Raw genomic sequence first — 14,632 nt, 5'->3', positions numbered from 1 at the left:
AAAAATAAAAACAGATTTTACTTTAATTGGCGCCAAAAATAGTGATGTTTTTTTCAGACCGATAAATTCTTATTTTTTTCTATACTGATCAATTACTTCAGCTTCCCATGAAGAATTATTGAATTTCTATCCTTTTTACAAGATTTTTAGAGATTTCGTTCCTCCAATTGTGTTGCCGGTCATTGACATTTATAGCCAAGAACCTTCTCAAATATGGCAACAACGTGGAGAGATTGATGGCCAAGATGTCTGTTTCTTCGCCAATCTCAAGAAGAAAGAAGTCTCGAGTTATTAGAAAAGTCGACTCTAATGGGACTACTTGAAGTGATGAGAACAAGGTAAACAAAGTGTTTTCTTCCGTCAATAATGTCTTGATTGATAGTGTTAAACGATTTCATTATGAAAACTCTAAAGTAAAGTTTAATGATACTCGCTCTTGGATCATGTATGAGTACATCCTTCATCTACTTTTGTACCAAAAGGGGTAGTACATGATCCTTCCATACTTTGTTAGCTTTGGAACAAAATTTTGAATCAAGGAAAAAGGACATTCTCCACGGCAATACAAACATCAATTTTTCTCAATTGGCCAAAAGCTACAACAACACAAATGAAAATACGTAAAGATCAAAATCCTAAATGTAGAAAATTGGAAAAATGAGTGGTTGGTCGTTCAGAAAATGAACTTTGCATTAATGGGTTTAATTTTGAAACCAATTTTGCATCGATATGGGACGATTTACTCAATTTATGCATGGATACAATTTGAAATCACCTCACATTCAAGATGATATCCTTCAACCTTTGGAAATAGACAAATTAAACTGAAATGAGATTGGGAAATCAACATTATGACAACGTGGAACCTACTAGTAAATGGTATGTAAACAAATTTTATTTTGATTTATATTAAAGTTACTTCATTTTTTTAGATAGATAGTTGCCTTTAAAAAGAGTTTATTCATTATCAATGTTCTTAAACAAAAGATGTTTATTTTTTTGTAGTTCAACAATACGAATGAAATCACATGATTGATATAATTCAATTGATGTAGAAATGTTGAAAAAATATATCGAGATAAGACTTCAAAAAATATTCAACAATGTGGAATCTTCGAACGGAGAAAAAGATTCACATTATGATCATAAAATATGGTACATATGAAGCATTTTTATTTTGATTTTTATATATCAATAATTTCTTCATTTCGATTTATAATTATCTTTCAAGAGATCTTAATTTTGTAGATTTTGAAATTATTTTATTCCTTAACAATATTCTTTAAGGAAATATTTTGATTTTTCTTATAGTCCAATCATACAAATGAAAGTACTTGATCAAGATGATTCAATTGATGAAGACACATTATTTGCAAAAGAGCTCGAGATGGAACTTGAGCAATGCAATGATGTGACACCTTCAAATAGAGAAAATGATTTAAATTATGACAAAGAATGGTGTTGAAGTGGTCATCCAACTTCTTCATAGGCATATTCAACATGTGGGTTTAATTTGCTTTCCATAAACATTCTAATTCCTAATTTTTATTTTTATTCATCATTTTCACAAACTCATAATTTTGCAGACATGATCGTTTGTGGCATCACGTCATCATTCAACTTGGAGCAGATGAGATTTGCCATTTGTATAACTTTTCTATTATTTTTAGTTTAGATGAAACATGGAAATGTCAATCCTTCTTATAACCAATAATTAATTTTAGTGAAAAAAAATAGGGTCTGTTTGGTTCGCAATTCATATAATGTGTTATATTTTCAGATTCATTGAATTTAAAGAATATATGTTTGGTAGACAACCTAAATTCGATTTCTAAAAACTGTTTTCATATTCTGTGATCCAAATAGTACAAATTCTGAAAACAACATTCTATTTTTATGTTTTTCTTAGTATCCAGAATTTGAATATCAAAATTTAAAATGCATGATTGTATTAAATAAAGAATAAAAATATTTATAAATAAATATGTCATGTAATAAACTCAATTCAATTTTTTTAAAATTAAAATATATATTATGTAATTTATTATAGATTAAATTTGGTTAAATTCCAAGTATGATCCCTATTGTTTGCCTAAGTTAGTCTATATGATTTTAAATTTATAATTTAATTCTTATGGTTTGATATAACTTCATAATAGTCCCTATGTTTTGTTAAATCCTCTAAAATAGTCCTTACCCCTAGGACTATTAATTATGAAGTTTTTATCAAACCACAAGGGTAAATTCTAATTATAAATCATAAAACCTAAATTTTAACTTAATCTAAACTATAGGGACTAAGATTTCAAATTTTCCTATAAATTATATAATTTAAAAAACAATAATTACACAATTTTTTGACATAAAATATGTTCATAAATTAATTAATAATAATTTATTGTCAACTAATAATTAGTAGGTAACTACAACTAGTTTACAATTGTTTAAATTATAATACAATTTTTTAATTTTGCTACCAAACGCATATCTAAAAACATGAAATACTACTCTATTTTCATTTAATATTTTGTTTTCAAATTCTCTACCAAACGTATCTTAATTTTTCGATTTTGACATTTACTATTTATTTCCTCCTAAATTTTATATCATAGTTTTCACATTTTTTTTCTAATAAACACTTAAATTAATTAATAGTCAAGCTCTAAAAAGAAAAATTATTCTTTTATCCAAATGCCATCACTCCCTAGTAGTTATCGAACTTTTGAGAGGATGTTCATAGAGATGCCCATTAAAATCGTGGGGCAGACCCGTCTCGAACAGGCCGAGAAATCCCTGAATACACGAGGAATGGGGGAGGGAGTGGGGAATTTTTTTTTTTTCCGTTTGCAATTCGGGGCTGGGGACGGGGAATATATTCCCTGACCCCGACCCCCCGTCTCGAGCCCTCACCCCACCTCGAATGTATATAAATATATATTATAAAAATCTAATTCCTAAACATATATATACATACACACATATACATATATATAACCCTAAGTTGCATTATCACCTGCCCTCCTCCCTCCTTTCAAGTCTCAGCCTGCCTGTCTGCCCCCTTCTTCTCTTCTCAGCTTGTCGATTGTTGCCTGCCCTAACCTCTCCATCTTCTCTCAGCTAGTCAGCCTTTCACCTGCTAAGTTCCACCCCCTTCTTCTCCTCTCAGCCTTTCGCCTGTCGAGTGTCACCCTATCACACCCCCTCCCAGTTTACCATCTAAAAATCGAATGAGGATATGACGGGAGCAGTTACCGACCTAGGTGCCAACACTTACTACCTAACTTAAGTGAACTTGCTTAAACCTGAATATGCAAATGGCTTGGCAAAACACATCTATGAAATTAAACAGTGCAAGTCTTAATTACAGTTCCAAAAACAAACATATGTCCAAAGAAATAAGATGACCAAAATAAACATATGTGCCAAAAGAAAATAAGTTTCACAAGTCCCCGACTCCTTTTCAAATGTGTGTACATCAAAATAAGCTTAACCTAAGCTTCTTCCTAAGGTCACAAAACTTTGGGTGGCAACCTGCAATGAATTCAACTGTGAGGGAACTGACCTCTACCTGGGAAAAAGAGAAACATTTGAAAACTGTGAGTTGGTTGCCCAGTGAGTGACACATTGAAATACATTTCTTCTCAAATCTTTCATATGCTTTAATGTAAAATAAATAACATGCTGGAAAATAATCTCAAGCAACTTGCATAGTATTATACCTTAACCATAGCGTTATAATCAATCATGCTACCAAACCTTAGTCGAGAACGAGCATTCATAGCTCAAGCTCTCAATGTCCATTCATGGCCGTGAGACCTATACTTCGGTCTCATAAAGAACTACCTACGTGCACGTGGAGTATACTAAGTACCATTAACACCTTAGGTACTTCCTCAGATACCTTCTATACCTTCGGTACCTGGTATATTGGAAATATACATTCATGAAAGATATTGGAAATATACATTCATGAAAGATTCGAGCATCATCAGTTTTAAGCTTGGCACTTACTTAGCTTCTGCCCTAAGAGCATCATTACCATTCTACTTTACAATCAATAACTTGTAATTGCATTACTTTTTCATACATTCTTAACACACGCTAGGATTAGTAAAACTCATTTAAAATATAAATATAAACTTTAGTTTCTTGGAAAACCCATGACGTTAGCATGAAATTCATTTGGAACGCATGACCCTTTTGTGACTATATTTGAAAACATTTAGTCACTCACGGATCCTTGGGCTTGGTTCTTCCTAAGCTTTTTAGGGCTCCCCAATGGATATATTTCCTACACATAAAAGAATAAGAGTTTAGTTGTTACATGGTCTCCCTTTTGAGACTACACTTTTAACTAAGCTCATACTTAGCAAAGGGTTGCCTAATCGTCCAACATTTTCCAGATTCAACTTCTAACGTAAATAACTTGAAAACTAGAACCCATTTTAAGGAAATTCCTTCTCCAAACATGTTTGAAATTTCGTTACTAATGTTACTTCAAAGTTTCAGCATGAAATTCCTTGTTGTTTAACTTGGGCCTTCAAATTTTTCCCGACAGCCCTAACCGCAACTTCTTGCTTGAGTAAAGATTCGAGGTTTAACTTCCCAAAATATGTAACTCGAATCCTAGACCTTTTCTTGTCAAATTTCCTTCTACAAACTTACTGAAATGGTGTTTACAAGAATACCTTAAAGTATCGGCTTGAAAACCCAAGTGGTTCGATCTAGATCTATGTTTCTTCGTCGAGTGCCTGGTAATGCCTGAAAATAGACCTTCGACTCTTCCTTCCTTCTTCGAACCTCTTCCCGATGAGAAATCCCTTCCAAAGACTCGATTTCAAAAACTAGACTCATAGAGCTTTCCAATGGTACTAATTCGTCTGGTTTGCTCGAGTAAATCATCCAAAACGAGCCCTTAAAATTATCTTCTTTTTTATACTATTGTCTAGTTCTTTACATGAAATCTCCTTAAGCCACCTTACCCACTAGTGGAGTTTAAGTCATCTGTCTAGGTAACTAAAAGAGAAGTTTAAAACTGAGTATTTCAAGCAACTTGATCCTCGCTGCGAAAACTCGATGGAGAGAGGTCCTTATTCGACGGAAATTTTTTAGACTCTCTATTAAATACTCGATGAAAGGACTCGCTACTCGATGGGGAAACTCAGCGCTGGGAGCTCGCTCAACGCACACTCCTCACTCGATACTCGTACTCGACACGTGACCCTTCCTAGCTTACCCTTGACGCTCGACTCATTCCTCGATCACTTATACTCGACACTTGGAAGCCTCTATTCGAGGCTCGACTCTTCCTCGATTACTTTTGATGCTCGACAGTATTTACTCGATGCTCGCCTGGTGCTCACTTGATGCTCAAGCACTCTTCAGCACGATCAACACTTAGCCAGAATTTCTCTTGTAAAGTCAGATTAATAAGTACTGAGGGCTAAGTTCCTTACTTAACCATTTTCCTTCTCCAAACTCATCCTTTATCTCGGAATGCACAAATCCAAACTAACTTAGATATTTAATCCAAAATTTTGCTTAACTTAAACAATAACATAATTTAAAAGAATAAAGTAAGGTACGGGTTTTACACGCCCCCCTTCTCCTGTCAGCCTACCCCTCCCTGCAGCCCCCCTTCTCTTCTTAGCCAGTTACCTCAGGGCTCAGACGCCCCCCTCCTTCTTTCAGCCAATCATCTGTCATCGTCCCTCCTTCTTCTCTCAGCCGATCACCTCAGATGCCCTCTCAAATCCGACGGTCATCTCAGATCCAGCACTACTCTCGGATCCAGCGGTCACCTCAGACCCACCGTCCATGTTGTTGTCGTTTGGATCCTCACCGTCTATCCCTCAAATCCGTCATTCGTGTCATTGCTGACATCTTTTCATCCCATGGTATGTTCAAATCTGATTTCTGGTGTGTTAAAATTTAATTTCTAAAATGAGTTACTAATGTACTAGTGTACAAATTTGTTGTTCGATTTTAGTGTTTAAATTTGAGTATTTTTTGTTGTTCTGTTGGTGTAATCAGTTTTCATTCATTAATAATCTATATTTTGTTTCGGTGTACAAATTACAATGATATGTGGATCTGTGATTGTTACTATTTGACTTTTGTAGGTGAAAATGACTTTGTCAAACAATAAGGAGTTTAGAACAAGGTGGTTCAACTCCAACATCTATGAACATGAGTGAATCAACCCCACTGAATATTATTTCAAATGGTAGTGATCAATCTACACCTATTACATTAGATACCAATGATAATGAAGATTTACTAAAAAGAAATAGGTTAACGTCAATAGTATGGAATCATTATAAAAGTAAAAACTAAATAAATAAATAAATAACACCATAAAAGCAATATGTAACTATTGTGAAAAAAAAATTAGGAAGGGAATCTAAAAATAGAACAAAGAATTTACATGATCATATCAAAAGTTGTCCCTTACGGAGACAAAGAGACATTAGGCAATTATGTTTGAGACTTACTAAAACCAATGAAGGAAAAGTAATGCTAAATCCAACCCTCTTTGATTATGGAGCTTCTAGAAGAGACCTTGCTTGTGTTATAATTTTACATGAATATCCAATAAATATGGTTGAACATAAAAGATTTAGAAAGTTTTTTAGTAGTGTTCAATGGATGTTTAAGATGATTTCAAGAACCACGATGAGGAGAGATATAATAAAAATTTATGAAGAAGAGAGAATTAAAACAATAGAAGTAGGGTTGCTCTTACTACAGACATGTGGACTGCGACTAGCCAGAAGAAGGGATACATGGCAACCACTGCATATTTTATTGATGATTCTTAGGTCCTGCATATTTTAATATTTTATGTTATTAGGTATTTGTTATTCATTAGTTAGTTTTCATTTTAACATATTATTACATAATACTAGGTCTGTACACGTGCCACATCTACATACTGGACAGTTATTTTCTGAAGCATTAATGGAGTGTATATTTGATTGGAACATAGATCGTAAATTATCCACTTTAACAATAGATAATTGTTCAACAAATAATGTAATGGTCGACATTTTATTAAGGAAGTTAGATTTAAGGACATTGTTGTGCACATATTTTGAATTTTATAGTGAAAGATGGTTTAGCTGTAATTTCTGATAGTATAGAGAAGATTAGAGGTACTATTCATTTTTGGACTCTTTCTGCAAAAATGAAGGAAAACTTTGAAGAAATAGTTCGTCAATTACAAATTCCATGCACTAAAAAACTAAGTCTTGATTTTGTTACAAGATGGAATTCAACATTTGTGATGCTCAAAACTGTTTTGAAATACAAAGATGTTTTTCATCATCTAAAACAATGTGAACCACTATACACTTGTCTTCCTTCAGAGATTGGTTGGAATTTTGCGAAAAAAATGTGTGATAGTTAGAACCCTTTTACTTGATGACTGAGTATTTTTTGGGTCCAGTTATCCAACCTCCAATGTCTTTTTTTGAAGAAGTTTGTGAAATTGAGTTCGAACTTTCTAAGTGGCTTAATTCTAAGGTTGAGGAGATATAAGTAATGGCATCAAGAATAATTGCTAAGTTTGAAAAATATTGGAGTGTGATTCATGGTGTGTTGGCAATAGCTACAGTATTAGATCCTAGGTCTAAGATGAGATTGTTATAGTTTTATTTTCCTCAAATCTATGGATCTCATCATATTGTTGAAATTAAACGCGTTAGAGATTTATGTTGTGATTTGATAAAGTTTTATAGATCAAATTCAAGAACAGTAAAAGAACCTCAACTTTCTACATCTACAATTAGTACTTCTTTGACTTCAAAGCCAGATGAAAGTAGTACTTCAACTTCTCTTGTTAATAGGAAAGACCGATATCTCAAGTTTAGAAAGTTTGTAACAATGTTGCATTTGCCACAGCCCCGTTGTTATCACAATACAGTGTGATCGACAAATCCATATTTGGAACAACTTCCAAATTTGTAAGAAACTTCCTCAGCCAAATAGCCTCTTTAGCTGCTTCACAAGCCGCTACATATTCAGCTTCCATAGTGGAGTCCACGATGCATCCTTGCTTGATGCTTTGCCAGACTACAGCCCCTCCATTTAGAGTAAACACTGACCCCGATGTCGATTTGCGAGAATCTCGATCAATTTGAAAGTTAGAGTCTATGTATCCTGTAAGAATCAGATCTTAATCTCCATACACAAGCATCCCTCGTTCTCTGATGATACTTAAGGATCGTCTTGACCGCCGTCTAGTGATCAAATCCTGGATTGGACTGATACCAACTGACAATCCCTACTGCATAGAAAATGTCGGGTCTGGTACACAACATTACATACATCAAGCTTCCTATAGCAGAAGCATAGGAAATTCGTCTCATCTCCTCAACCTCTTGAGGTGTCTTAGGACATTGATCTTTAGACAGAACGATTCCATGCCTGAAACCCTCTTGGAATCCTACATCCTGTACCTGATCAACATTTGATCAATGTACGATGCCTGAGATAGGGCTAACCGTTTGTTCTTGCGATCCCGAATAATTTGGATCCCGAGAACATACTGTGTCTCACCCAAATCTTTCATTTGGAACTGGGCAGGTAGCCACTTTTTAATGTCAGTTAGATACCCTACATCATTCCCAATGAGTAGGATATCATCCACATACAGTACCAAGACAGCTATTGAGTTGTTGATGGTCTTCTTGTAAACACAAGGCTCATCATTGTTCTAGTCAAAGCCAAACGACTTGACAGCAGTGTCAAATCTGATGTTCCAAGATCTAGATGCTTGTTTCACCCCATAAATGGACCTATTAAGCTTGCAAACTCTTTTCTCTTGATCTGGAACTATGAACCCCTCTGGTTGAGTCATATAGATAATCTCCTCAAGATTACCATTAAGAAAGGCAATCTTGACGTCCATTGACCATATTTCATAATCATAAAATGTGGCTATGGACAGAAGAATCCTGATAGACTTTAGCATGATAACAGGTGAGAAATTTTCCTCATAGTCAACTCTCTCAACCTGGGTATAACCCCTTGCCACGAGTCTAGCCTTAAAGGTTTGCACCTTTCCATCTACACCTCTCTTTCGTTTAAAGATCCACTTACACCCAATAAGTCTTATCCTATCAGGTGGATCAACAAGCTCTCATATGTTATTGAAGTACATAGACTCCATTTCTTGGTTCATGGCTTTAACCCATTCATCTTTGTCAACATCCTCCATTACTTTCTTAAAAGAAAACGGATCCTCGACCCCATCATTCGTAATGACGTTTTGGGCTTCACTCAAACCCATGTAGCGATCTGATGGGTTCATAACCCTCCCACTACGTCGAGGCAGTCTCAACTCTTGAGCTGGTTGACTAGACGTTCTGACCTCAACAACTCTTGTTGATCTGTCGGCCTATTCAACAACTCTTATTAAACCCTCAACAGTCTCAGTCTCACTTGAGATCTCACGTAAAATGAGCTTACTTCGTGGCTTATGATCCCTCATGTGATCTTCTTCCAAGAAGATAACATTAGTGGAAACAAATACTTTATTCTCACTTGGATCAAAGAAGTATCCTCCTCTCGTTTCCTTGGAGTAGCCCACAAAGAGGCTAACCTTCGAACACGGTTTCAACTTCTTTGGGTTAGTTGCTAGCACATGTGCCGGATAGCCCCAAATCCTAAAGTGGCGTAAACTACCTTTAGGCCTCTCCATAACTCAAAAGGTGTTTTAGAAACACTTTTCGAGGGAATCTTGTTTAGGATATAACATGAAGTCTGCATTGCATGACCCCAAAACGAGTCTGAAAGATGAGCATAACTCATCATAGACCGAACCATGTCCAACAAGGTCCTGTTTCTTCTTTCAAATACACTATTCTGCTGAGATGTACCCGGGGCCGAGAGTTGAGACGAAATCCCATGTTCTATCATATGGTTCTGGAATTGGAGGTCCATATACTCTCCACCACGATCATATCGTAGTGTTTTTATCTTCTTACCCAACAAGTTTTCAACTTCTGCCTTATACTCCTTGAACTTGTCAAGGGCTTCAGAATTACGTTGCATTAGGAAGAGATACCCAAACCTTGAATAATCATCTATGAAAGAGATGAAATATTCATACCCACCTCAAGCTCTAACATTCATTGGACCACAGAGGTCTGAATGTACAAGCTCCAAGGTTTCCCTAGCTCTATAACCTTTTCCAGTAAAAGGTCATTTGGTCATCTTGCCTTTAAGGCATGATTCACATACCGGTAAGGAGTTTTCTTTTAAACTCTTTAGAAGTCCACTTTTCACCAACTTCTCAATCCTATTGAGGTTGATATGACCTAACCTTATATGCCAAAGATGGGCATTGTCTTTTGGAGAAACTTTTGGTCTTTTAGCTGTTGTTGTCGTATTGAACATTTCAGTGTTAAACAAGGCTTTTATGACTAACGACCTTAGTACATATAAGTTATTTTCCATTGAATCATAACCAATCTCCATTCCATTCTTGAAAATAAACAATTTATTCTCAGAAAAAGAGACGGTATAACCTTATTCAATGAGACAAGAAATCGAGATTAAGTTCCTCTTAATATAAGAAACTACAAAACCATTATCCAGTAACAGATAACGTTTCTTGTCATCAAATAACTTCAGCCTACTTACAGCAACAGCTGAAACAACCTCACCAGTACCGACTCGAAGAGTCATCTCTCCTTGTGGCAACGTTTGCTAGAAACTAAATCCTTGGTAAGAGGAACTGACATGATTGGTAGCACAATCAAGGATCTAGGCAGAATCATCATTCTCTACTAGACATGTCTCCAAGACGAATAAATCATATTTACTGTCTTGCCTCCTCTTTTGGAGATTAGTGGGATGGAGGTTGTTTTCCACAAAATTTGTTTCACACGATTCTTTCCACTATAACTAATCGGTCATTTTTAAAAGCTTTAAATGGAAATACTAACTTGCTGAAAAGAAAAACACATTGACCTACGTCAAGTTTTAAGCAAATACCCGTTGTAAAACAAAACAACATCCAATAAGAATTTAGCAAAACTAACATGAACCCCGTGTGACATCTAGTTTCGCAATGATACTTTAAAAGTTTAGGACAAAAGTCGTCGAATGGAGGTCAGTTATCCCTCTTTTGAATTGAGAAGTTCTCAACCAGTCATTAATACCAGAACAACCTTTGTTCCTATAACGACAAGCCATCATTGATTTGGCCAAGAGATCATTAACTTACTTAACAATCTCCCGTAAGTGTGACCCACCATTTTAAGCCCTAAAGGTCCGTCCCAAAAAGCCAATCCAAAGGGGAAAAATCCAATTGGGGCAAAACCTAAAGCGACCATATCCATTTCTGGAGTTCACCTTGATATTGACCAACTGTACAAAACCCATCCAAAGGGGGATGCTTCCAGGGCGACACGAGGGCGTAAAGAATGATCTCACGGTGTGAACCAATAACAGAGACCATAAGACGTGTTGACACACACCCTTCACCCACTTACAATAAATACTCTCTCCGTCCACCTTGATATTGACTCATGCAAACACTATCCTAAGGGGGGATGCATCTTGGGCATCTCGAGGCCAAGCATGAATCTCATGGTGTGAACATACAGGGAGAAACGTTAGTGGAATCATAAACATATCTGATACGACTCCTCCTCCCATTGAGTATTTTATAACCTAGGGTTTAGCTTACTTAGAAAAAACATGGCTAAGGATTTTAACTAAATGACTTTTAGGTTTTCCCAATAGTAACTTTTACCTTGGATAGTTGAACAACTTTTAATCATCATCCATTAAACTCTTTAACGGAGTCTTTGACCAAATCATCGCATGCTTGTTGAAAATCTATCTAATTCACCTTTCCAGATAGGTTCCTGATAACGGGCAGAAATGCACGTTATTACAGTGCAAAGATATAAAACAATAAAAATGCACGTTATTACAGTGCAAAGATATATTATTACAGTAAAAATATATAAAAATGCGTCCAAAAGCATTAAGTTTAGAACATTGCGATCGCATGCGTCTATCGCATTAAAGCAGCTAATTTATGTATTTTGTGCAGGAAATGCGTTCGCACAAGGCGAAATTGCGATCCAAGGAAATTCGCGTCTGAGTGCATAAAAGATTGCGACTGCAAGGCTATGCAATCGTTTGTGTTCGTGAAAATCTACTCAAGAAGGTGGCCGCATAGAGTTGGCACATCAAGGTGAAAACTTAATAAATCACGATGGGACAGAAAGCTGATGACGGTCGATTCTGAATTAAGTTGACAAGCTGTTAATGACACACTATAGCAAGTACACTCAACTTTTCGGTGACAATTATTCGATGCATCAGACAGAGAATTAATGACATCCCATCAATGCAATCATTTGAGAGAAAAAGCTCTTCACCCTGAAGCTCTATAAATACCGAAGGCTACATTCGTTAAAGAAGTTGGGAGAGTTCATCATATAGAAGATAGTTAGCCTTTGTTCATAGTTTTCTTATACTTAGAAGGCGGAGGCGAGAGAAGAGAGAAGACGCCGGAAGATCGTCCTGGTCAACTCGAGAGAGTGCCATGGAGCGTGGAAAACATAGGGAGGGCTGACTCTTGTGAGAGTAAGAATATTCTTTGAACAAAGTAGAGAAAACAGTGTAAAAGCCTTGGGAAGCAAGAAATTCCTACCAAGCTCCTTATCTTTATTTCACATTGTCATTCTATATTTCGATTTCATTTATAGAATTGAACCTGCATTTCTACATCTGTTCACTCTCTTTACATTACGCATGAGTAACTAAACTTTCGAATGGGTTGAGAAGTACTTAGCTAACATGACCTAGGATCTTCATTGCATGCGATCATCTTGTCTTATGTTGCGTCCATCACCCCTTTAGAGCTTTCGAGAGAGAGTCTAAAGAAAGAACCTAAGACTTGAGAGAGTTAGGTTAGAATCTAGACTTGAGAAAGCAAGATTAGATCTGCATAAGCAAGAAATAGAGACTTAGAGATAAGCTCTGTTTGCCAACATGCATCGCATTCACCCTAGAAATAGGTTGTGGTAGTATGCGGTCACCTTGTGTATGTGTGTGTCATTCATCATCGCATATTTAAGAATAGATGCTTAGGCATAATTCATATAGACATCATTACATACATCGCATGCGTTCTAAAACTAGAAGCTATAGCATTTGCATTGAAAGATGACTTGTTGTTGTATGTATGTACCATGATCGCATAACATGAACGCATTCTTAGGAAGTGTTAGTTAAATCCCTTCTCAACCCGTTCCCTTGCATACTCATTGTACTTTCGTATTATTAACTCTTTTCTCAAATCCACCGTATATACTTTATACCTTAAACAACATACAAACCAACAAAGAGAACTGAAATTACCATCGCATACTGTTTCCATAGTCCCTGTGTTCGACCCTGGACTTACTAGGCAACTTAGTAGGATTTATATTTAGATCTTGCTAAGAAAACTTGCGTGCACAACGCATATTCCATCATCGCATTCTACACCATTATTTCATCGCATTAACCACACATCAAGTTTTTGGCACCATTGTCGGGGACTACGGCAATACATTGTGCTAACGGTAACTTTTTTTATTTTCTTTGCAGACTCTCCATCTCTGTGCACTGCTTCTCCTTAGGTAAAGGAAGAAGCGGGCGTCGTATGAGCAAAGGACAAATTCTTGAGCCCAATTACAACCTAGAGATTGAGAGAACTTTTCGAAAAAAAGAAGAAACAACCGCCAACAACAACAACAAGAGAAAGATCCAAACATGGCGGAGCAACAAGAAAATGGAGCACCAAATGTAAATATCATGGCGAATCCCATCCTCTTGGCGAACGACCGCACTAGGCCCATCCAGGATTATGCGTCGCCCAACCTCTATGATTTCTCACCAGGAATCATGAGGCTAGCTCTTGATGAATCGAGGTTCAAAATGAAACTGGTGATGCTGCAAATGATTCAAACTGCCGAACAGTTTGGCAGTAGGCGTGGCGAGGATCTGCACGCTCACCTCCAAGGTTTCATGGAGATTTGCAACATGTTTGTGTTCCCAAACATCTCCGCTGAGGAGATTCGATTAACATTGTTCCCATTTTCGTTGTGTGACCAGGCATGGAAATAGGCTTATTTTCTCGAACCAGGGGAGATTACATCATGAGAATAAGTAGTTGAGAAGTTCATTAAGAAGTACTTCCCCCCAACGGAGAATGTTAGAATGAGGAAGTTGATCACCAATTTTGAACAGTATATTGACGAATCATTCAGTGACGCCTGGGCAAGGTTTAAAAGGTTGGTAAGAGATTGCCCGCATAATGGCTTACCAGATTGCTTATAGATGGAAATTTTATGGGGAAGGTCTGAGTATATGAGATCAAGTGATGTGTTCATTAAGAAAAATGCGTTCATTATCTCTAAAAAAAATCATATAAACTCCAATATCAGTGCAAGGGAAACTCCAAAAACAATCCCAACCTGATAAGAGTTAAGTTGTGAAAGGAGCCTACTCATAGTTGGATGTTCGCATGACACCCGTGGGAGCAAGCCAAAACAAAGGTGAGTTTCCAAGAACAACGCAGTATGAAAAGAGAAAAATGAGAAAGAAAAATAAAAGAAACAAG

At 36.3% G+C, this 14,632-nt stretch overlaps 1 non-coding gene across 1 annotated transcript; it reads right to left on the bottom strand.

The window, feature by feature from the left end:
* Positions 1-14,226: 14,226 nt before the first annotated feature.
* Positions 14,227-14,333, bottom strand: LOC120082299 (small nucleolar RNA R71). The gene has a single exon (XR_005483130.1). It is a non-coding gene; the product is annotated as a small nucleolar RNA R71 (small nucleolar RNA).
* Between the last annotated feature and the right edge of the window lie 299 nt (positions 14,334-14,632).

The sequence above is a fragment of the Benincasa hispida genome, chromosome 7, assembly GCF_027475165.1.
Source record: "Benincasa hispida cultivar pf3 chromosome 7, pf3_genome.v1.1, whole genome shotgun sequence".
NCBI classification, from domain to species: Eukaryota; Viridiplantae; Streptophyta; class Magnoliopsida; order Cucurbitales; family Cucurbitaceae; genus Benincasa; species Benincasa hispida.
Note: the sequence above shows the minus strand (reverse complement) of the source record. Positions and strands in the feature narration are given on the sequence as shown.